At 39.8% G+C, this 24,157-nt stretch overlaps 1 protein-coding gene across 27 annotated transcripts in view; it reads left to right on the top strand.

Annotated features, from left to right (window-relative positions):
• Window positions 1-19,816: 19,816 nt before the first annotated feature.
• Window positions 19,817-24,157, top strand: part of LOC109136709 (protein tyrosine phosphatase receptor type D) — a 336,090-nt gene continuing 331,749 nt past the window's right edge. For 11 of the 27 annotated variants that reach the window (XM_027274799.1, XM_027274793.1, XM_027274761.1 and 8 more), the window contains exons 1-3: window positions 19,817-19,996; window positions 20,180-20,294; window positions 20,435-20,469. The gene's annotated coding sequence lies outside the window, so the exon portion shown is untranslated. The remainder of the gene's footprint in view (window positions 19,997-20,179; window positions 20,295-20,434; window positions 20,470-24,157) is intronic. The other 16 variants (XM_027274825.1, XM_027274822.1, XM_027274820.1 and 13 more) reach the window with 4 other exon arrangements.

Below are 24,157 nucleotides of genomic sequence, written 5' to 3'. Positions count from 1 at the left end.
GTAATTTGTCACCTGTCTGTAATTATGAATATTATATTCCATTACTGCCATATTCTGTAAATAGGGCACCCTAAATCTTACAAACTGGTCCTGTCATGTAGGTTTAAGATTGTTATGGGCAGCTGATGTCCTGATCAAATGTGCTCGAAATGTTTGAAAATGTAGGGGCATTTCTAAAATCCTTATACGTGGAAGTGGAGGACTCAAAAGGTGTCCATCTGCACCTGCTAGAAAAGACAAAAAAACAAAACAAACACAAGACAAACTAGCCTCGAAAGTCGATTAGTGACAAGATCTTAGAGGTTTACAAGACACACTGTAGCAAAAAAAGACAAGACACATCGATTGGGTTTCAAAAAAGGCCATTTTGCGTCTTAAATTTAAGCTTGATGCCTTTCCCCCACCAGTTATCTAAGCTAATTTCGCCTACCACAGTTGTCTAACCAAATGAAGACAACATGATGTCACGACCAGATATTTCAAACACATCTAAAAATAGACCCTTGATAGCAGAAATTGTTTCATCTATCGAAAAACGTCAACCGGAAATGTCAGGTTTTGGTGTCAGCCTTAGAGAATCAAAGAGAAAGAGCTTCTTTCTAGAGTCATCAGTCTGCATCACCATTCAACAGTCATACAGGGGGAAAAGGCAGTGATACAATTTTCCTCACAGATAACAGCTGCAGTAAAATGCAATGCCGTCCCAGCTTGGGTCTTTATCTGTTGTTTGTAGCACATGAAATGCAGTGCCCTCTGTGATGTGCTTTTTTTGTACTTTCATCAACTGAGCACAGGACATCAGCCCATCCTTCCCCATCACTTTTCACTTGTATGTATACAGTGCAGAAAGCTACCTTTTCTGGAGATTGGAGTAGGCTGAAGACATAAGAAATCATTACATCAAGTTGAGAACCCGAGCATCCTCATATCAGATGAATCTGCACCTCACCATAGTCCAATGCCCTATTCAGACACGGCATATAACAGTACCGGCTTGATCTACTGTATCTGTTGAAGCAATAGCATTTTGTCTTCAGATATAGGTTACATTAAGTCTGATGTTCCTTTCAGCTTTATTTAGACATGACAGCTTATTCACAGAAAGAGCCACGTGATATGAATGCAGGGTTGCTGCTGGAAAACGGCGGTGAGTTGAAAAGTTTAATGACTTGAAAGGAGAAGAGTGTTTTTCTCTCAGAAGCTGCAACAGTGATGGATGTTAAAAAATGGATTTTGCTGCCGATGCTTTAATCAATAACCATCGTAAGAATAAACTTTACTTTCAGTTGAGTCTCTGGTTTAATTCCAGTCGACTCCCACCATGTTCATTGGATAAAAATGTAGATAGAGTGACAGCTGGTGTGATTATACGTGTGGTTATATAGTTTTTTTTATATAATTTCTTTTGTCTCACACTGAGGGGTCAAATGATTTTCAGACTGACCTGACATGGGAACAATGTAAAATCAGCTAAGTAGCTAAGCTTTGTGTTTTACAGGTTTCGTTTTTAAAAGTTCTTTTCTTTGAGTCTTTGTGCACAAAAGATGACAACTGCATGAGAACGTCTTGAGAACAGCAGTCCTATTAAGGCAAACATGGCGCGCACTCGGTTTCTCTCGGTGTTATTCAACCCTGTGATGCCGCGGCCTTTGTATTAATCTGACGGCATTCAATTAAGACTTCTGCCATGTTGAAAGTGATACGTAATCACTTCAAGGTCTGACCTATCGCCGCTGTGACTTTCACTTAAAAGTAACCCGGGTGCTTATTCAAACACGAGCCCCACATATTAAACTGTCAGAACATTAAAGGCAGTCTTTTCTGGCTCTGCGGTTGGACTGGCAACCTGCTATGAATGAGTGAGAGTTCATTTGAACTCACAATACAGGCGTCCCTCGCTATAACGCGGTTCACTTTTCGTGGACTCGCTGTTTCGCGGATTTTTTTTGTGTAATTTTGCATGCTTTTTCTTTTACAGCGTACTGTACAGTATGAACGCGCATTGTGATCGGCACCGTCAGAGGAACTGTGAAATACGCGTGAGTTACTGGTAATAATTTCTTATCTCTCAAACCTTGTAGATTGATCATTAAAATTAAATTTGTTAAAAATGTTTGGCCTTGAAAACAGGTTTTGATCTTTGGTTTTATTTACTAATATAGTATTCTACTTCTTTTTGTTAAATCTGCGAGAGTTTGAACTTTGAGAGTGTTTAAATAAGAGAGAAATGTGAGAAAATGTTAATGCTTGTCTGAGAAAAGAGTATAAAAGTGTGTGGTTAGGGGTTTTACGGCCTTAAAACATGTAGAATAATTCTAAAACTTACTTCGCGGATTTCGTTTATTGCGGGTTATTTTTAGAACGTCTCCCCGCGATAAACGAGGGACCACTGTACTTCAAAACTGTTTAGATTACACATACAGTGGACTGCTAACTATGGCTTGATTCTTGCTTTAAATCCCCCCATTTTGTCAACAATGTTTTGATTACTTCCTTCAAACAAGCATTATTGAATTTTAAATGTTTGCAGGTATAGCACAATCAAAAATGGAATGCAGATCGCTCCATTATTAGGCTGATCATACACCTGATGCTTGCTCACGCTTGCCCATTTGTCATTTCTGTCACTGCTTCATCTTTCCTTCTCTCTCTGCACCCTCCATCTTCCTCTCTCACACTTTTTTTTTTGTCTGCCCCTTGGAATCATCATTACGCACACTCAACCATATCATCTACAAATATTTGTATGCTAATGCCTGTTGGGTTGGTTGTGTGACACAGACTAGTTAACAACCCATAGTGTGCTCTGAGAAGGCAAAGAAATGAGTAAAACAACCTCATAAACTCAGCTGCTCAGCATTCAAACCTGTTCCCCATAGACTGCAAGCTTGTGTAAAACAAAGACCTGCCTGATTGGCTACAACTGAATTGCCTTAAGCTGACCTCCCAATGGGATAGCAGGTAAATTAATTAGCTATGCATCAACGTCTCTCTGGCCAAACTTTGTCTCTGGTTGGACAGAAAATCTAGCAACATTTCCCCTTTGCTCAGTTTGCAGGTTTGTAGTGTGGCGCAGAATGGTTAAAGCCTTTGGGAACAGGCCTAAGCTACGACCTGATGTTTGTACATTATAACCAAGAGTGCCAGCTTCCTCCTTGTATTATTTTTGGACTAAACCCAGAGGAAATGACTGAAACTTTGTTACTGTCAAAATTCCCTTCATTTATCCTCTCAAAAAGTATGGTTTTCCATCAGGCCCTTAGGCTATTGTATTTTTATTTACTTTTTCATTTGTGATAAAATATCCATGCTATTCACCAAAGGCCTAGTGGCCCCAAGTTTAGATGAAATTAGAAATCTATAATTCAGTTCACACTTCAGAAAGTGTGCCCAGCAGAGTAAATGTTTGGCGAGAGAAAGAGAGAGAGACACACATACAGAGGGAGAGAACAAGTAAGGGAGAGAGTGGAGGGGGGGGAAAAAAGAGAGATTTAATTTCCTATGCCTCAGCCGATCGCACTGCTTGTGGCACAGTGAAGTCCCCGGAACAAAACACAACCTTGAATAATGAACTATACGTGCATAACAATACATTCTTTTTCATTTTGATATTCATATGAAAACGGCAAAAGGGTTGCACAATAAAAAAGAAAAAAAAAACTTCTATAAACAAGCAAGAATAAACCCAACATCAACAGTTTGACAAGTCATGGCATGGAGCTTAGAAAAGACTTCAATGCTTGAACTTCTGACATGATATTTGACACATTTCTCTGATATAATTGCGTACAGAGGAAACTATACGGCCTTCCACATCATCCAACTTTTTTTTTCTTTTCCTCAAGCCTCTGCCAGTCACTTCAAAGATCCAACTTAGTGGGATGTTATTGAATTTTTGACGGGGGTGGAGGGCGGGCTGGCAAAGATATTGCTCAAGAGTTTTTCACCAACACTCAAACCAATATCATCAGATATTAAACATGGGGAGAAATCACTCCCTTTGAAGAGCGGTAGAGGAAAAATGAACAAAGGCAGGAAAACACAAGATCTATTACCACGGATGTTGACAGAAAAAAAATATATATATCAAAAATGGCTCGGGGCGTGAGCGCATTTTAACCAGATTCACACAACACACTCTACCTTTTCATTCCATTCAGCAGGGGTGCATTGTGCTTTGTAGAGTTTAGCACACGAGCAGATGCTTCATTGCCTGACACAAGCAAATCGAGGCTCAGGTTTTCATGGAAAATGTCAGAATAGAAATAATATTCTTGGGTGGTCAATCTTGAAATCTGGCTCAGTGGTGCGACTAGCAAGAGAGGTAGGTGATGGAGAATCAATGTCAATATCAGTCATTGGGTGTTTCTGCGATGTTGTGCATCTGACCTTGAGCAGACATGTGCAGGGCCTCGTGCTGAAAGAAAATAAGTGTTACCCAGTGTAGCAGAGTAATTGTACGTCCACTGCAGTTTACTCTCTCTACAACTGAGGGCTAGATGTGAGTAAACACACAAAGATGGCTGTTGAGTGACAGTGACACATGATGCCATATTTCACTCATGAACAAGGTTAGCATTCAATTTATTACATAGCTTTTCTTCAGTCTGCCTCCAGCTGATGCTATAGTTTTATGTGAAACCACTTCTGGAATATCACTGAGTAATAACCTTAATCCTGGTAATATCTGTCACATATAATTTCATATGCCTCTGGTTATTTTGACAGGGAACTTGAAAAGGTCTTTTTCACTATCTTGTCATGTGAGACAGATGGATTTTTTTCACCCGTCATGCTTCAATTCAAGAGAAAGGTGGTGAACACAGAGCGATGTGCCAGGGGCGGACCTCTCCTTTATGTTATTTTATAAATTATTAAAGTAATTAATCAAAGTCTGTTAATGTGAAGTGGTGAAAAAAACAAAGGTGCAATGTAACTGAGTACATTTACTTCAGTACTGTGCTGTTCTTAATTACAGATGAGGTACATGTACTTTATTATTTTCATTTTATGCAACTGTTTTATGCAACTGGAACACTTTGCACTTTTAACTGCACTACATTTGTTTGACAGCTATGTTTACTTTTTAGATTATAATTCTTCAGCTCCTTCCTGTCCATGAATCTCCAAATTTGGTAGCTTTGAATGTGGATTTTTCAGATAACATGAAGGATTAAGTGTTCCGTTATGGGTTGAGAAAAGTCTCCTACTTCTTAAACTAAATAAACTATTTAAAAATCATCTTGGATGGGCTGGAAAATTCATTGTCACGAAGCTGAGAGCAGGACTGTTTTTCTTGGATGAAAAGTTTGAGAGATATGTGATTCTCACAGGAGAGGGATGCTACAAACATAATGATCTTATAGAACATGATGGATTGACCCAACAATATATAGTAGTTCAAATGAGTTAAGCTTCTCTGGAGGTGAAATGAAAATAGTTTTCAGTTTTACTTTTACTTTGATACTTTAGGTCAATTTTGCTTGTTTATACTTGAGTAAAGGTTTTAAATGCAGGAATTGTACTTGCAGTGGAGAATTTGCACTTTGCTTAAGTGGGATATTGCTACTTCTTCCACCACTGCTGTTTGCCATTATGAGTTAGTTTCAACTATCATCAAGTAAATGAATACCTGCATGTCGCAAAACTATAATTTCAGTTCCCTTCAACTGTTAACACTTAACACAAACAAAAAACAAAGACCAGTTTGGTACAGTGACTTGATTTTAGGCATTTTAACAAGCTGTTGGTTACCTTTGCTTATGTGAGTCCACACATGCAAAACAATTGGCCAATGCTGCATCCCTGGGCTTTTTTTTCATGTCTTCTTGGAATAATAAAATGTATCACTAAAAGCAATAAGCTTGTTTTATTAAAGTAAATCCCTGCACTGCCCCAAAGCGAGAGAATAAGCAGTGTGAATCCAAGTCTTTTCTATCAAATAACTGAATGACTTAATGCAGCAGTTTCACTCATTTATTGCTCGTTTATTTAAAGTCCACCATTTTCTTGAAATAATGACACTGAAATGACAAAGAAATAGATTTTATCTCTCTCATAAGTGTGAATGTTAAATATCTTAGATCTAAAGTTTGATATGTGCACCAGCTTGGGCTGATTTTAACATTCAGAAATCAAAGCAAAGTCAGCCAGACTTACAAATGCTTACAAACTTTTTGTTTTTATTTGCTGCATATTGATGAACATCAAATTCAATCAATCATCACTCATTGAATGCAACGCGAAGTTTCTCGGACATCAAGTTGATGTCTAAAATCAACGATTTAAAAGACAATGTTCCTGGAATCCCTTCTATATTTTCAACTGATTTGTGGAAGAGCTCTTGAATTATTCAGTCTTAAAACTGTGCATTTTTATTGATATACAGATTCAATTATGTATTGTGTTTCACTGTCTTTCCTTTGAATTGATCGGTCCTCTCCAATGGGCATTATCAGCACAATGTACAAGTCTTTCACAGGATTTGATGATACTTCCATCAACACATTGCCAGGAAATACTGTGTATAAAATAGATCATACAGTGTATATGACAGTGTAATACAGTATATTTCTTTTTAAGAAATGTAACATATGAAACATTGCTTTAAAAAGGGTATTTAAAATTGGACATCTTCATATTGGTAATTAAGAGTGTGCATCCAGATTCACAACTAAAACGGCCAAGCACGATTATCTTTATGTAACTGAAAGGTCCCTCACAGTGAAACAAGGAACCACTTTGGTGAGCCTTGTAGGCCATCTGCCATGGCCACACCAGAGATCCAAATCTGACAGGCAATTAATAAAAGAGCATCTAGCTGTGGTGGCCAACCTCTGTGGCATATGTCGCTCTGATGACACCAGTGTGTCTGGCATCTTCTTTCAGTGGAATGACCAGAAACAGATGATGGAGCATTTTTATTATTGCATTCAAGATGAAGATGAAGATCCAAGTGGATTTGTTAATTCCATTTAACTATCATGCTATAGACGGCACTTCAGCTACATCACTCTGGTGTGAACTGTTTCCAAGTGGTCAAGTTCATAGAAGAAATGGAACATTCCTCCAACATACCTTAGTGCTGGACCAAGCCTCATGTAAATGGGAAACAAAGCAGTGGTTCCACAACACAACTGGCAGCATTTGTGCGCCAGTCATCAAATACCTATGCTTTGGGTTGGTGGCAGCTGATTCGGTCTCATTCCTAGAGTGAAGGCCACCAATTATGTTGTGTGACTCACTCTGAGCCACTTTGTTTGTATTTCATTTACATCAGTATTGGACAACTTGGGAAGAGTACTCAACAATCGAGTATCTTTCTCCAGTATGACTGAAGTGAGAGAGCTGAATGGATTACTTTGGGAACGTGCAGTGATTTTAACACTGAGCTAGCAGAATATCCATGATCATGGACAACCTCAGGATAGTTGGAAAGCTTATTGCTCAAAGATTGTCCATATGTTACAAGTCTACTGTTCTGTCAGAATGTGCCCCACAGAGATTTTGCTTGTTGGCCAGGTTTGTATCAAGCAGCCTACAGTATGTATCTGACTGTGGTTGTGTCCACACCATGGGAGATGAAACCCAAATATTTTGGTGTACCAGCGTGCAGCTGAGGATCTTGTAGATGAATGGATGTAACACGGCACTCATGTTAGATTGATGCATGTGCCAGGCGGAAATGTCAGCGTTTGGTTATGGACTATAATTGTGCTGAGAGATTCTCAAAGGTTCGGCAGGAGAAGTCCATCAACTTGAGATCTGCAGAAGAACTTTGGTCAATGGTGTGAGAATGATTGTGCTGAAGACATCCTGAGACAGGTTAACGCTCCAGCTGAATTTATGTGCCCACCACTAGGAGACACCAGTCATCAGTAATGAAGAGATGTCGTGCAGAGCAGCTGCTAGAGTTTTAAAAGGTGAAGCTTGTCTAAGCTTATGATATGTCTGCTTTAGTGCATGGCAAAGGTGTGGTACAATGGTGGCCAGTTTTATAGAATCCAGGGATTTACAGCCAACTCCAGGATTTCCATATTTGTTTCTTTACCTGTACATAGCATTTCTATTCCACTCTCTATATACACAACTGCATTATTCAGGTTTATTCAGGAGTTTGTGGGAGTAGGTGAGATACAATACTGTTGGCTACATGTTTACTATACAACATTAAAGTGCAGGCCACATTTGAATTGATGTTATACTGTAGCAGAATGTGAGTCCAATATATATCAAGCTATATCTTTAATCTCGTTTGTAAATCCTTTGATTTGACTATGCATTTCTTGTTACAAGTGTACATTTTTAGCATGATGCTGCTATTGTCTTTTCTCCAGGGAAAAGAAAAGTTTCCTGAGGATGTGTCACATGGTAGTAGGGCAGTGGCTCTAAAGTTAAGGGACTGAAGGCCCAAGGGTGAAGCTAATTGGCGCACTGGCCAAAACTAGGGGTATGAAGGGAGCACAGTGTATATGCTACAATATCGATATCCAGGAGAATGTTGTAGTGTTCAGCAGTGAGACTGAGAGAGAAGGACGGGGGTACATATAGCACTGGTGGGTGGAAATTTAAGTAGGAGTTTAGTTTTACATGTCGGTGGGAAAGGATCAGTACAATATCACTCTGACACTATCAAGAGTCACTCATCCAAACTTGTCATCCAGAAACTGCATCAGACAGAATATAATTATGACTTCTTCATACTCGTGCATATGATTTTTTTTTTTACTGCTGATAAACCAGATAACACCAAGAAACGCTAATGTGGATTGGGCTGTCTCATGAAGTGATGGAGCTGCTCCATTACACACAATGCTTATTAGAGAACTTTTCATTTACACAGTCCTGACAAACCCTTATTAGGGAAACAAATGGCTATTTAACAAATGCATAGCAACCACACCATTGGGCTTTGAATTATACTTGTGTATGTATCTGTGTCCATAGTACTAGGAAAAATACACACAGTATTAACTGCGATGATGAGCTTCATTGATTTAAACTGCTGTGGACCAAAATATCTTCTACATGAAATGCAGGCTTAATGAATTTCTGAGTCTGAATGTTGTCAGACTAGCACTTAAATTGTATTTGTATTGTATTTGGGAATATCAGATATTTCTCACTGACAGCAGGTGAACTTTTCTTTGAACAAGTCCATTCAGTAGCTCCCCTGTAACCCCAATGAAGGTTACATGTGTCAATACCAGGCACATGTACAGGATCAATGCCTCCAAACATCACTATGTCCAAGAACAACATGGCTGTTATTGATACTGTAAAGCACTTCTTTACTTGTGTAGTGCGACAAAGCTTACTCTTTAAGCTCTTCTCCAGTGAATCCATAATGTCAATGGAGCAGGAGTTCTTGTTCTAGGCTGAAATCAATTGCAAGCATGCAGAAACATCTGGTGCTGCAATGTGACTTTTGTGAGGTCAGTGGATAACAAGCAACAGCTGAAACACTTAACTGTCCAAAACTGTCAAAAGATAACACAAAAAACAAATGACGTAAGCTAAAACGTCCGCTACGGATGCCAAAATCAGTCCAAAGAAAATAGCTGAGAGTGGGAGCTATAATCAAAATCCAAACACCATGCAATTATCAGTAGTCTGTCCAATGTTTCAAAAGAAGCAGTTCAAATATTCCATTTCTACCACAGATGACAAATTGTCACCCCATTGTGGTTATTTGTCTTGAATTCTAGTGGTTTTGATTATGTCTGGGCTCAACCAGCCACGTGTTGCTCTGACGCATTTTTCAAAGCATTGGACACATGTTTTAAACTCAAATGGAATTCTCTGTGGTCATTGTATACTTGCAGCGATTGTTAATTATTGATCACTTATTGAGATCTGCCCATTTAAATGCTCTCATTTGGGTGTGGATTAACTTTAGCTTGAACTAAGCTATTTAAAATTGCATCTTTGGCTTCACAGCTGATAAATTGGCAAGGGGCAAAAATGTTGCTTTTTTAAACTGATTTAACAGGTGAGCTGCCTGATAACTACCAGTTTCTGGGAGGATAAAAAAGGTTGGAAAAGATTCGATATGCAGATGTCCTTATCACTCTCAAACACTTTGAGCACTCATCTCATTTCCATACTAACAGGTGGCTGGCACATGATAGCATGCTTCTGTAGGTTAAAAAAAAAATAAAAAATCATAATGCATGGATTCATAATGCAGCCCAGGCTTCACCGGTACTCCTTTTGTATCCACAGAACACACAGAGTGGAGTGGATTTTGACTTCTAAGCATTTACTGGTAGTCATTAGATATTTTTAGATTGTAGTGGACAGATAATGGATTTTATTAAATGTAATTTAGAAACTAGATGATAAATAAAATCAAGTTGTTTAATTCTGTCTGAGTCACTTTTAATTACAGTGTATTCTTTTTGTAATTTATTCCATCAGCTGTATGAGTCACAAACGGTATCTATTTATGGGAGTTTTTTGGCCATTGCAATTTAGTTAGATCTGTTAACATGACATCAGCATTTCTACCAATTGCTCCCTAATCTCTGCTCTTTATTTAACTGAATGATTGCAACTTTGCAAATCTTGAAAGAGGGCCTTTTAACTCCAATTTCTGTTTATGTCTGTCTTTGAATCTAACTTCTTTTGGCAGTTACCCAAATTACAACAACTGGAGGCTAATTTTTAGACACGAGTAATGTCATCAAAGGATTTAACAGCTCGTCGATCACAGCAGTAACAATGACAAGGCAATGTAACTCAGGATCTCAATTCACAAGGTTGTATTGGTAAATCCATTCATCTTTAGGTGCAACACATCCAGTACATGCAGGCTTCTTCACAAAGCCTGTCTCCTGCATTTCTAGACACTTTTACATAACCTACCAACTAATGTGTCATGACTAATTTGATCATTATGCACAACTGTAATAATGGTAAGCTAATATAGCAGATACACTGGGTTAATTACCCCTCTAATAATTGTGTTGTGTAATATGTGGCTGCCTCAAGCTATGTCATTTTATCTGTTGGGAGGGTGGTAGAGCATAGAGTCAGTCACATGGCTTGGAATACCATCTGGGTGTCACACAGGCTGGTTGAGCTACTCCTGTACGGAGTCATGCTTTCTGTATCACCAGCTGGGGGAGATCCCTGTGCAAATTAACCACAGCAACCTTTGGACCTTTAGAGTTGAGCAAGGCAAGTGTCAGCGGGAGAGCAGTCTGGTGATGCCGGCTTGCATTGGCATCCAAGAAGCCAGAGATATGGGTGCATAAGCTTTGATAAAATTCACTGGACTAAGATGTGTGGCATCTTCTTACCAGCAGGAGCATAAGCAGAGCTAATTAGCAGAAGCACAGTGAATATGATGCTTCAACTGTGTTCTCTCTTCCTCCATAAGACTCTTTCCTGCAACTTGAGTGAAGTCATGCCTAATCTAAAATCCAGGACACAGCCATAATTATGACACAGGCCAAGGTAGTAGTTACAACATTTCTCGGTGCATGTTACACCATCTCCATCTACACCTGTACCAACTAGTACAACCAACGTTAAAAAGGACAGCCAAAGGGACTATCCGGTGGGACAGTGACTTCCCTGGTTTAGATAGTTAGGGTTCTCATTTACGACAGTGGAGGAGCTTGACACCCACCTCAGTTAAGAACAGAGGTATGGTGTCACTTTCACTGCTGAGCAACACATCGTCATCCTCCTCCTCCAGAGGGATGAATGGCAGCAGTTTGTCTAGACAGAAATAAGAAGTGGAGCTTCGAAGCATTGCCACCAAACTATGCCTAACTGTCTTCACAGGTTAGTATCACCAGGGGGGATGATCTCTGGAAGTAAAGTTACTGCTGCTGGCAGAGAAAGATAGTCTGGCTGCTCCTGGAGGCCAACGTCGAAGTGCCTGGAGCCAAAGCAGATGAGGCACTGCTGGTGTGGGTTGACAGTGGTCAAGGCCAAAAGGAAAGAAGACATCCTCAGCTGTCCGTTTGTATTTAATTATGACACTGTGTCATGCAATGATGCCAGAAGACTGTGTGAGAATTGGTATTCATATATTGTGCTGTCACAGAACAATATGTATGTGTTATGTCATAGTATAGCTTGAGGTCATCTGGAGAATCATATAGAGCGATACCATTATTTTGTATGACATGCCACGGTATGTTGTCACAGGACAGTATATTATGTTATCACACGTTTTAAATGAGTTATTTCAACAATGATGAAATATAGTGATTTATATGGTCTTGAATTAATGGTTATATTTAAGCTATACATTTACTCTAAACACATCCTGATTTGCTTTGCACATACATGAGAACGTTGAGTGCACTTTTAATCTTGATGCACAAATTATATGACAAAAAAATAACTAGTCTTTAAACAACAGAGAGCAACAATTATGTCACTGGTTGGAGAATTCCTTGCACAGAGCAGCTTGGCTCAGATTACACAGCATGTAAACATTTTCTGGCAAGGCATACGAGCAACCCCGTCTCATTAAGCTACCGCTAACAACGCTTGGTCAACTGTGACTTCTGAATGTGCACGTGAATGAGAAAATAACTGGGTTGGAGAACACTTCTCCTTTCGCTGTCCCTTTTCAACTATGGGCTCATATAAAGGGAAACACGTTCTCCAGCTGTTCATCAAGTAGCCCTTAATGAGTAAATGAGACAGAGGGAAACTCTGCACTGGGGAATAACCTCAAAATATGTGACAGAAACCCACACTCTGGGTATCTAATTGGTGTACATGTGTGCAATCCTCCAGTGAAACTTTGTTTCATTTGCTGTTTAACTGACAATATCTTTAGGATGTCAATATCACTAAGTTCTTTATGACTTCTACTGTGTTGGCAAAGAAAATTCTGCTATATAGTCTCCCGGAGAAGAAGTTCTTTAGGGATCCATTAGGTATTTTAAGTTGACGGTCTCCGATACACCAGTACAATTAGAATCAATCACCATCCAGACTCATTCCTTTAGGATCCTTTTATGTAGGAGTCTTATTATGTCAAGGACCTGCAATGCTGATAACAAGAATTGTACGTATGTAATGGAGTACCCTCGATCCTTGCATGTTTGAAAGCAATCCCAGCAGTGATTAGTCATCTACCCACCTAAACAAAAGGAAGCAGCAACTTTAGCAAAAAAGTTCTAAACTTCTCATAGATATCTCAGAGAATCTATAGAAGCATGCAGTTATGTTGATAATATGAATGTTCCTAGGGCTTTTAAAGTGTGGAATATTTCAAATTTGGTTACATACTGCCTATCTAAGCTGTAACAACTGTATAGATGCACTCGAGGCTATGCAGCTCTGGTACGGCCAGCATGAAGCTGATGTTCAAGCTTGGGGACGTAGGCTTTTGAATGCTTTTGTCACTATTCTCCATCACTTTCAGTCAGAGCCTCAGGAGATGTGATATCTGAGGACAGGGGGGACTTGAGTTCAATATAATTGTTTGTGACAAGCGAGTTCACATTGGTGCTTGCCCCCACCCAAACTCAGCTGTCAGCATGAAATTTTTTGTTGGAATGAACACACTGTTTGTGAAAACAGAGAACAACATAGTGGGATATAAACTGTTTTTTTTTGAGCATGGCATGTTGCCAACTGATCTCTCAGTTTCTCTCATCATCCTTACCTTAGGCAAGGCCAGCGTGAGCTTAGCTCTGTAATCTATAGAGAGCTAATGATAGTATCACAGGGGTGAGCATACTCCCCCATCTCTTTTTCCTCCCTCGCAGTCTACATCCTTTTTTTTTTAACTGTACATTCACTCATACATCAAATAATGTTGACACGAGGAACAAGAAAATATGCAAATCTACTTTGTCCTAAAATCCTTCAGCGATCACAAGAGGTTTGAAAGAGCCGGAGAGTTGTGGAACTGCACCTCCTAAAACAGGTATGAGCTAGAGAATGTTTCAAATATTTCCAGTCTCTCAGAATAATACAGTGACTCATAAATATCACCTTACTTCTGTGTGAACCAAAGTGAATATCAGATACAAAGAACTGAACATAGCTTCACCCACTCACCTTGTATTTATACTGCATGTGTGGCAGAATACCAGCTATATATTTTCGCCCAGTATAATAGTCAAAATAAAGCTTAAATAGTAGAATCCTATTTTGATCATCTGCTCTAGGTTTGACGAGTATTTTAATATCATTCCTTTTCATTCCTTCAATTATGTGCACATATGTGATGTTATTATATTCATCCACAACACAGCCTGCTTATGTAACAAGACATTCTATATATAAGCACAGTTAGGTGGACATTATAAAACCACAGATAGCTGTGAAGTGTCTGTTTCTCATCCGCTGCATACAAAGCAGTTTTAATATTTTTTTTTTCTGTCCTTGCCTGCAAAGCATACCGTTATTATTAGAAGTGTGTAATATTTCTTTTTCTTTTGCCTTCAGTGATGGCCACTTATATGACCTCTCTTGAACTAAAGAGTAAAACTCACATAATAGTCAATCAACGGGTCATGACACATCCATAAAAGGTCAAGAGCACTTTTGTAATGCAGCTCTCATGCTTAGAGAGCACAACCTTGGGCGATAGATACAAAGGTTAAATCAACAACCCTGAGTGAATGGATGACCTAACACTGTGACAAGTGATACACTCTAGTCTTACATGAACATCATGGCAAGCCTTACATTTGTTTATGCATTTAACAGTTCATACGACACACTTGCAGCACTATGATACACTTGGAAGTATCTTGAAGATTTAGTCTTAGATTCAGTCTCAAAGTCTATATATATATATATATATATATATATATATGTATACTGTTTATCCACGTACAGCATAACTGTACAAAGTAGTGTCTAAGATACAATTTACAGTTCTATTTCAGAGCAGTGTATATGAGTAAAATGAGGCAAGGCAGAGAGATAATGATGTAATTCCAATGTTATTCTAAAGTTGAAAGTAACACTTAATATTTTGTGTTTTTTCTTTTCTTGTGTGCCCGAACCCAACCCAAGTAGGAAGGAAGCAGTCTGAGAATTTGCTACAATTCAGTCCAAATGGCAGCCTTTAAACTCCCTGAAATCATTCTGTTTTTCTTAGAGGAGAAAAAATAGATAGTCAGTAGTGCTGATGAAAACCTAGAAGTGCCCAAAATTGGCTCTGCCTTGAATCAATTTTTAACCATCTTCTTTATCTTCTATATTTTCTTACAGGGCACACAGTTAAGTCAATAATGAAAGAAATTGCCTACAAACAGCTTGACTCCAGGATCACATCTGAGGATTTCAGCTCCTCCTTCAACACAAATTGCTTCACAGTAAGTTAACTCAGCTAAGTTTTCCTGTTTATAGGTTACCAACATCCTGACAGGAAGGACAGTGTGTAAGACAGCAGAGAGCTAGGGAAGTGCTTTCTGTAAACCACCATCAATCAAAGAAGAGGAAAGCTGGCATGGTTTGTACTGACCCCACACACCTCAGCAACGTCCTCGTCTCCAAACTGTCATATCAAAGTCAGTGCAGGTCAGTTGCCACCTGGAATCTCTGCAGCTTCTTTCCTCACCCGACTTCTTCCTAGTCACATAATCTTCTCCCATCACAATTACACTACTGATTTTCTCTCCACTGGTAGTTTACATATGATATGGCATTAATGCGTTGCTTGTTGCCTTCGGGAGCAATTTGGGGTCCAGTATCTTGCCCAAGGACACTTCGACATGCAGACTGGAGGAGCTGGGGATCAAACCACCGATCATTTGATTAGTGGACGACCCGCTCTACCTCCTAACTAATAGTGAGTTAATTTATGCAATCAGTCAAAAATTGGCCCGAATTGCCTATATCTGAATAAAGAAATCAGACAGTCACACATGCAAGATTATCAGGCAATGCTTCCCGAATTCTTTTTTAAGCATCACGTCCCCTTGCTTCAGGTCTTGGAATACACAGGTAGAAAGTACTCACCTGAGCCAAAAGACCAGTTCAAAGCACCTCTACGCAGCTGCACAGAAGATGATGGATGAAGGGTGTGTCAGTGCAGTGACTGTGTCAGGAAGTCATCTTGTTTATCATAAGTGAAACACTGCCTGGTGTTCAGGTTCTCATTTCCCTAAAGGGACTGGCTCTGAACGACAAGCTGCTCTTGAGGTTAAGGGTTGCCCCCAAAATGGCACAATTATATGTACAAATGGTGCTCTGTGTAACATTAATGGAAGCCCAACTGTATGTGCTGCTGCACAGAGCTCACATTGGTCATCACTAAATCATTCGCTGAACTGACCCAAATCTGCAGAGCATGTGAGATACAGCAGTGATTTAAGGTTGTTCAATAAATGCGACTGTGAGCAACTTGACATAATCCTATCTCCTATCTTTCTACACTGGAAGACCTAACACAATATTTCTAACCAATCTCTAATATCCTGGATGGGAATTTCAAGCTTTTTAAACTGAGAGAGTTTATATACCGGCAAACAGTCCATGTGGAATAAGAAAGCTTTATCATTATATGCTCCGCGCATAAGATGGAGTTACAAACAGTGAAAAGTGAAAACTTCTTCAGTGCCGCAAGACATCTTCAGTTTTTATTCAGAGCAAAGCCTAACAAGACAAATAGTCTTTATTTATTTGAGTGTCTCCTGAGGTAACCCTCCAACCACATTGTTGAATGGAAGAAAACTGATGAGAGTTTTGCTCGTCTTAGATACGAAAATGTAATATTTGGCTTGGGGGGTAAAGTAAATGCAGTGCTAATACACTGGACGCTTTAGCAATATATGGTAATTTGCTTTACTGCCAATAGTTAGGCAAGAAGATTAAAACCACTCTAATAGCTATTCGTTAAAAATGGAACTGGTGCCAGTGGATTATCTTAGTTTAGCTTAGTTTAGCATGAAGACTGGAAGCAGAGCACATCTAATCTGGCCTTGCACATCTGGAGCTCCATCATGAACATGTTACAACTGATTTGCTTAATCTGTAATTTGTGATATTGTGTTTTTATAGGGTGTTATGTACTGGACTATTTCATGGCCACGAGCAACGACTTCATAAAGTCTTCATAATGTGAAAACCGTCCGTCTGGAAGCCTATCAGTGACCTAATGACCAGCTGAAGATACCCATTTGTGATTGAGTAGGCTACAAGAATCCATGTGAACACACACACACCTGATGGAGTGGCCCTGTTTATGTAGTAATGAGCATACTCCATGTTGAAAAGATGTTTCTTCTCCTGGATTATTGAATTGTACACTCTGTTTTTGCAATTTTCACAACTTCTCCTCTTCGTCTCATCTCACCATCTCAGTGCATTTTATTCCCACCACCTAAAAAAAGCCTTGGTAAACATTGTTAATGTATCTGTTAACAAACACGATGGTTCATTTTCTTCTTCAAAATGCCTCCTGATGTGACTAAAAAGGTAAGTGTGAGTTCTGTGTTTTTATTTATTTTTTTACTGCTGGTTATTCAGATATCACAAATCCGGGAAGACTGTTTACTTTTCAAGGTTATTTGTTTGCTCATTCTGATTTTGAGAATATAATTCTTATAGACTTTGTATGTCACAGTAAGTATATTCCCTTGTGTATTGCACATTGGACTGATGGAGTAGACTCAATTACAAACTTATCCAACTTAAAACCTGTTTAGTCTGCGCATTCAATATCTTGCATTGATGTACCATTCTATCTGTGTAAACAATTCACTTTGCACGTCTTCTCAACTCCTGGCTGACTCTATAAACTCTGTATGGATGAAACACTTACATTTTGAGTATCAAGCAATCACTGAATCTGAAAAAATAAAAAAAGTAGTTTGCTCAATCACAGAGAACAACCAGCTCTGATACACATGAGCCACAACGGATTCCACCACTAGACCAGTTCAAATGCAACATTTCAACTTTTCAAACCACTCCTGCAGGAAAATATTCACATTAGAAACATTAGGAACATACACATAAGCGAAGAACAACCTTGCCTGAAGTCATAATCCCAATACAACAGGCCTTTTTCACAGCAGACAGTATGACTTGTTATAGAGGGAAAAGTGCAGGTGTTGCTAATAACATTAACAATGGTAATGATTATTGTATTCATGTGTCCCATTGAGCCAGCATGCACAATTACAGGACCTTCAAACTAGAGCAGATAGATACAATTCAGACAATCTTTTTTATTTTATTTTTTTATATTTACACCTGCATTTTCCCTACTGTGACAAGGCAAAACATCCTTTGTGAAAACTGCTATACTCCATAAATGTTCACCTCAGGTAAACTCCCAAACCAGAGTCTCATTTTTTCATGAGAAAGCTTCAATTTTTCAAACCAGTATGAACAACTATCACACACACACACACACACACACATTACTCCAGAGCCAACCGCACAAAAATAGAAGTTAAGTAAACACAGCCCGCAGCTATATAAAGTCACACGAATTATCACGTCACAATAAAGACATCAAAACATCCCACAGATTTGACCTCAGCTCATGACTGACAGACTAGTATACAAACACATAACAACATGGAGTAGTTACTATGAATAACACGCAAAAACATCTTGCTTCTACTTTCAGTTTCAGGAAAGCAATTTTTCTGACCTGCAGCAGATGCAACACACAAGTCTAATTAATAACATTAGAGAAGGCTGCATACCATTTAGGCGAGCTGATTTATACTAACATGAGGTTTTTAGTTATGCTTGTGTAAGTAAAATAACAACCAAGTTTTATTGTGACACCTCAAACAGCTTTTATGAATATGCTTTTATGAATATGAGTACAGAATGGCTTGAGTGGTCAAATGAATGTGAGCAGTTCTTCCTATAGTATGATTTCACTGCTGAGGAAATATTTAGATCTTTTACTTAAGTGGCAATACTGTACTAGTCCTGAACTATTAGACATAATAACAACTTATTGGTTAACTTAACTTTATAATAAAAAATAAATACATTATAATAAACAGAAATAAATAAATAAAACTTCTTCACTCACTTTTCTCAGTTTCATCAGTCAACGTATCCTCTGGTCTTTTTCGACTTGGCCATAGAGGGCGTTGAGCCTGGTTACATTACCTGCCATCCCAGCTCCAGTTCTGGCACGACACTGTCTCCACTACCTGTATGCATTCCACCGCGCCTCTGGCCTGAAAACCTCCTCTTCCTGGTGATTCAAAACGCCTGTGGCACACACACTAATTAGTGAAAGAGTTGTTGGGTGTGCGACATAGTACAGTAAAGGGTTACGCACTTCTTGCACAAAGTTACATAGTGCAACAACAAGCATATGGGACTGGGAGTGGGAGAAACAGAGGCACCACTCATCTGATTACAAGTCAGTGCGGCGTCAAAATGATTTCAAATCTGAAGTGAAAGGTTACACAGTGTTGCTTTAAAAGATTCATGCAAGTCCTCAAGTTGCATTCCACCCCTGTATGGTTATAGGCTGCAGTCTTTAGGCATATATAATTGAGCTGCCATTTAAGAGCTATCAATGTGCAAGCTGCCAGGTGCAGGCGATAATAAATAATGATAATGTTAACAACTGTGGTGATAGCAGATGATATCGTTTCACATCAATATTAAGATTGTTTACATTTCCATAATGAGCACATCGGCCTTCAAGCAGCTCGGCTGAAGGGCGATTGGACTGGGTGAATTCGGCACGGTGGGAAAAACATCCCGCTGAGAGAGAGAGAGCTGCTCCTCTGCAGCCGGCCACCAAGCGGCCGGACTGTGAAGTGCAGCAGCATCCCTGCTGTCTCCTCTCTCTCTCTCACTCTCTCTCTCTCTCCAGCCGTCGCCGGGAGCACAGAGAGAGTGTGAGAGTGTCTGTGCGTGTCTGTGTGTGTGTGTGTGTGTGTGCTTGTGTGCGCGCCCTGGTATAATCTGACAGCACGCTGGGAGCTGCGTTTCCTAAGAAAAGCTGCGCTCTCTCTCAGTTTTCTGCCCGTCTCATAGCCGCTCTCATTGTCTTTGCCGACAGTGATAAAGAGAGCAGGTACCATCTGTCCATTCCGTTCATTTATTACGAGTTTTTGTTTGCTGCTCTTCACAGATGTTATGTCAACACTTTTTTTTTTTTTTTGGGTGGTGGTGGTGTGGTGGTGGTGGTGGGGGTAGGGGGGGACTCCCGGTTCTAATGGAATTTGTTGTGGCTGTTTTGGTCTCTTCTCTCTTTCAGTTCAACCAAGGGGGCCTGTTTTTGGAATAAGAAAAGCATTGCTGTTTTCTGACTTTGAGGGAAGAAAGAAGGGACTCCTCTGGAATTTCCTAAGGAATTTATTCGGACAGCTCCGGTAAGTGGACAAAAAAAAAAAGCTTCATGATTCAGAAACCATGCGGCTGTTTACCATGCTTAGTTTATTTTTGTGACAAAAAATAAATAAAAATAAACAAGCATATGCTTCATTTTTACATTCTTCTATTTTAATTACAGTTACCGGGGCTTTGCGTTCTACGCCTGGGTACATAGTAAGTAGTATAGAGTTTTTGTTTTTGTCTGCATCTTCTAATTCTGTGAAATGCACTTGAAAGCAGCCCGTCATGTTTCTTTATGTGTGGAATTAAGTGTTTGGCTTAGTGTCTACTCCAAGTTATGTGTCGTGCCGCGATGTGAGTAGGTGCCCAGGGCGCATATTTTTGCATATCTGGAAGCTGCGTTATGGATAATGTAGCGCACAACGTGCATCGGTCCACTGCTCGCCGTTGCACTCCTGATGGTGGCGAGATATTTACAGTTTTTTTTTTATTATCGTCATCGTTTCTAACACATACTGTGCTCACAACACAGAGCCATCATTGCCTGTCCCCCCCCTCCTAAACGGTGGTCTGCCCCTCTTTCGGATACAGAGGACGCACAAGCACGGCGCGCAACAATTTCACATTGTGGAGATATTCTGTGTTGTTAGTTGGAAGACGCGTTGAGAAAGTTTGGTTAAATGTTTGGGTCCTGAAAACTGAAGCAGTTGGTCTGTGAATGTGTGTGTGTGTGTGTGTGTGTGTGTGTGCGCGCGCGCGTGCGCGTGCCCAAGGACTCCTGACTCAGGTGATGTAGACGGTGGGTGGGCTGTGACTCACCTAGTTTACCCATTTTGCTGCTGTTATCTGACAAGCTTTGATGTCAGATTTGACTGGTGATTGACAGTGGATCATGCGCAGTAGCTTGTCAGCAGAGGCCCATGAGGTTTTTTCCTTTTTCCTATCCCCCTCCATCACTGCCAGCTATATTTAGAAGTTACCAAATTCCATGATTTATACAACCCCTTCCCTGTGTTAAAGAGTATTTGTCAGACTACTACTGACAAGTGATTCATATATAGCCAATTACCCGTGATTTGCAGTCATACTTTGCAGCCCAGAGGAGGAATAAAAAAAAAAAAAAAAGTGGAAAGCCTCTAAAAGGCAAGATAATGAACTGAAAAGTTTGTGTGTGTGCGCCTCGGTATTTTGTAGCAAGCCGAGCTGAGGAAAAGCAATCGCAAATGAGGGCAAGGACAGCTCACACAGCCGGAGAGATGTGTCTTCCCTGGCTAGTGTAGAGTGACAGAGGGCTAAGTGAGCATGACCATTGAGGAGAGGTAATAGCATTACGGTCTGCCAGTCATGAGGCGGTGCAAGAGATAGGCTACTGTTACATTTCAAAAAGAACTAAATGGGAATCACACAAGGACAGGGAACTATGACATGAAGGCACGAAGAATTCAACACTAGAGCACAGTGCTCTACTCTTTTTCTTTTGTAACATTTTAATCATTGTGCCTCAACATTAAGTTGTTTTGTGCTGTGAGGTCAGAGATATTGAGATGAGGGGGGGGTGGGTATCCTTTTTGGACTCTGATTAAGGCTGGATTTAGCTTCACTTCACTAATATCACCCTGGGGTGAGAGATTTGCTGATGCTGAGTTTATTAGGAGGGATTTTCAACACTATCTATCTATCTATCTATCTATCTATCTATCTATCTATCTATCTGCTCGTTTAAAACTGCATGGTGCTAAAGGGATAGAGAAGCACTGTGGACATCTTCCAAAATCTGATTGCGGTCTTTCATAAACAATGAATATGTAAATATAATACTGCCACCACTAATGTGAAAATAAACAAACAGGAACACCAACTGGGACAAATACACAATCCTGCTCCTCTTTTCAAAGTACTGTCGCTTGCACATTAAATTGCAACATGACGAAATGTGGAAAATACAGCGCACCTCAAGGCTAGTTATCCCCGTGTGTGAAGACAGTTTTGAGCACAAAAGTGGATTTGACTCATTCACTGTCAGGTGCTTGAATTTCTCGCAAAAAAAAAAAAAAAAAAAAAGCTTTCAAGGATTAGTCCCAGGTAAGAACTGTCCCCTGCCATCTTTTACCCAGAAGCGCTCCTACTTTATAAACTGGCAACATTCTGCGATTTTTTTTCCCCTTCGTCTTCCCTTTGAGTGATATTCCCAAAACTACTCGCCAGGCTCACATCAATCACTGCTGGATGAGATTTGAGGAACGGCTAGAAGTTGTAAGCGGCGTAGACAGGTCTGCTTGCTCACAGTTGCACAAGCTCCCTGCTCGGTGACCCAGACAGCCACGACCAGCAGTGGCAGTGAGGTAGTTATTTCTGCAAATCTTGCTCTCTCATTAATTATGCTTTAACATAGGTTGGTCTGGTGCAAATGTGTTGACAACACACCCACTTTTAGTCTGCCTGCTGCTGCACCTCCCCGGAGAGAAACAGGAGTAAGCTGTAATTATGGTTTATAAACTTCATCCAGGTGACATAATCGGGACAAGGCTGAGATGGCATGGGCTGTCATAACAGCTGCTAATACATTTATAGGTGGGCTTTTTTTTTTTTTCTTTTGCATTGCATATTTTTCAGAAACTCTTGCAGTACAGATATATGTTTACCGGATGTTGCATATAGCATCCAGTTTCTCCTTGCTGAAACTACAGTTTCTATATTTTCATACATAGAATAATTAAGAGGGAGCAAATATTGCACAATTCTCAGCAAAAAAAAAAAAGGCGAAAGCAGTACAAATATGGAGGAGAAGCTGCTGCCTTTTCCCTGTTTTTACTGCGAGGAACACCTTGATTGCGGTCCAAGGCTCAGCAAGCCGAGTAGCCGACTCCCAGGGGCCGTTTTATAATGAGGATGCGCTGTCAGATAATTAGATACACCTGACGCAGGCGTTTTCAGGAAAATTTTTTGATTCATCCCAAAATAAAATGTCTGCGCCTGCCAACATGAAAGCAGGAAGGGAAAAAAAAAAAAAGTCACATTGCCTCTCTCTCTCTCTCTCTCATGGCGGCAATGTTTTATTTATTTATCCACATCCGAATGCTCTTGGATGAGGGCTGGGCTTCATTTTGTGTGAGCTAAGTTTCTCGTCATCCTTCTCATCCCATGCAGCCAAGGCTCCCTTGGATGTAAGGCACAAGATATCTAATTCTGAATTCTAAGACGGTGGCACAACAATACTAAACAGTCTATGTAAGCATGTGCGTCACATATTCAAAAACTAAATATTAGGATGCATTTTAGTCAGCCATTTCATGAGACGAGTGATTAATTAAATCACTTCAAAGCCCACACATGCAGACATATTTTTACACAGGGCTACACACACACACACACACACAAACAGGATCTTAAGTATAATGTCTTTTTCTTTGCTGTTGATTAGAAAATGCTGTGTGTGATGAAACCCTCTCACCTGTGCTATTTATTTATCAGGCATATGGCTCCAGTCATAAATCAGACACTCATTAAGTTGTTAAACAACAACTTTTGCCTTCTGCAGCAGACATCAACGCTATTAAGCGTGATGTATGTGATGTAGCAGGAAGGTGAACAATTGCAGGCTGCACAGGCTCCAATTAAGGGAGGATTTTTTTTCATTGTTGTACTCTGGTCACACACAAGCTCAATACAAAAAAGGCACTTTTTGTCACGTGATGGCTGAGCATCGTCACGGCTACAAACCCCTGTCTGGACATGATAAATTATGCAAGTTGATATGATTAGCAAATTGAACTGAGCGTGCTCAAAAGGTACTGAGCATGTCAGAAATAGTTTTGTTAGGTTTTTTTTTTCTCTCTCTGTAGCCATTTAAAGCGAGAGAACATAACTTTTGCTAAACTATGGCACCAGGTGGCAGATATGG

This window comes from Larimichthys crocea, chromosome III (genome assembly GCF_000972845.2).
Source record: "Larimichthys crocea isolate SSNF chromosome III, L_crocea_2.0, whole genome shotgun sequence".
NCBI lineage: Eukaryota > Metazoa > Chordata > Actinopteri > Sciaenidae > Larimichthys > Larimichthys crocea.
The sequence above is the reverse complement of the archived record's forward strand: the minus strand, read 5'-3'. Positions and strand labels throughout refer to the sequence as shown.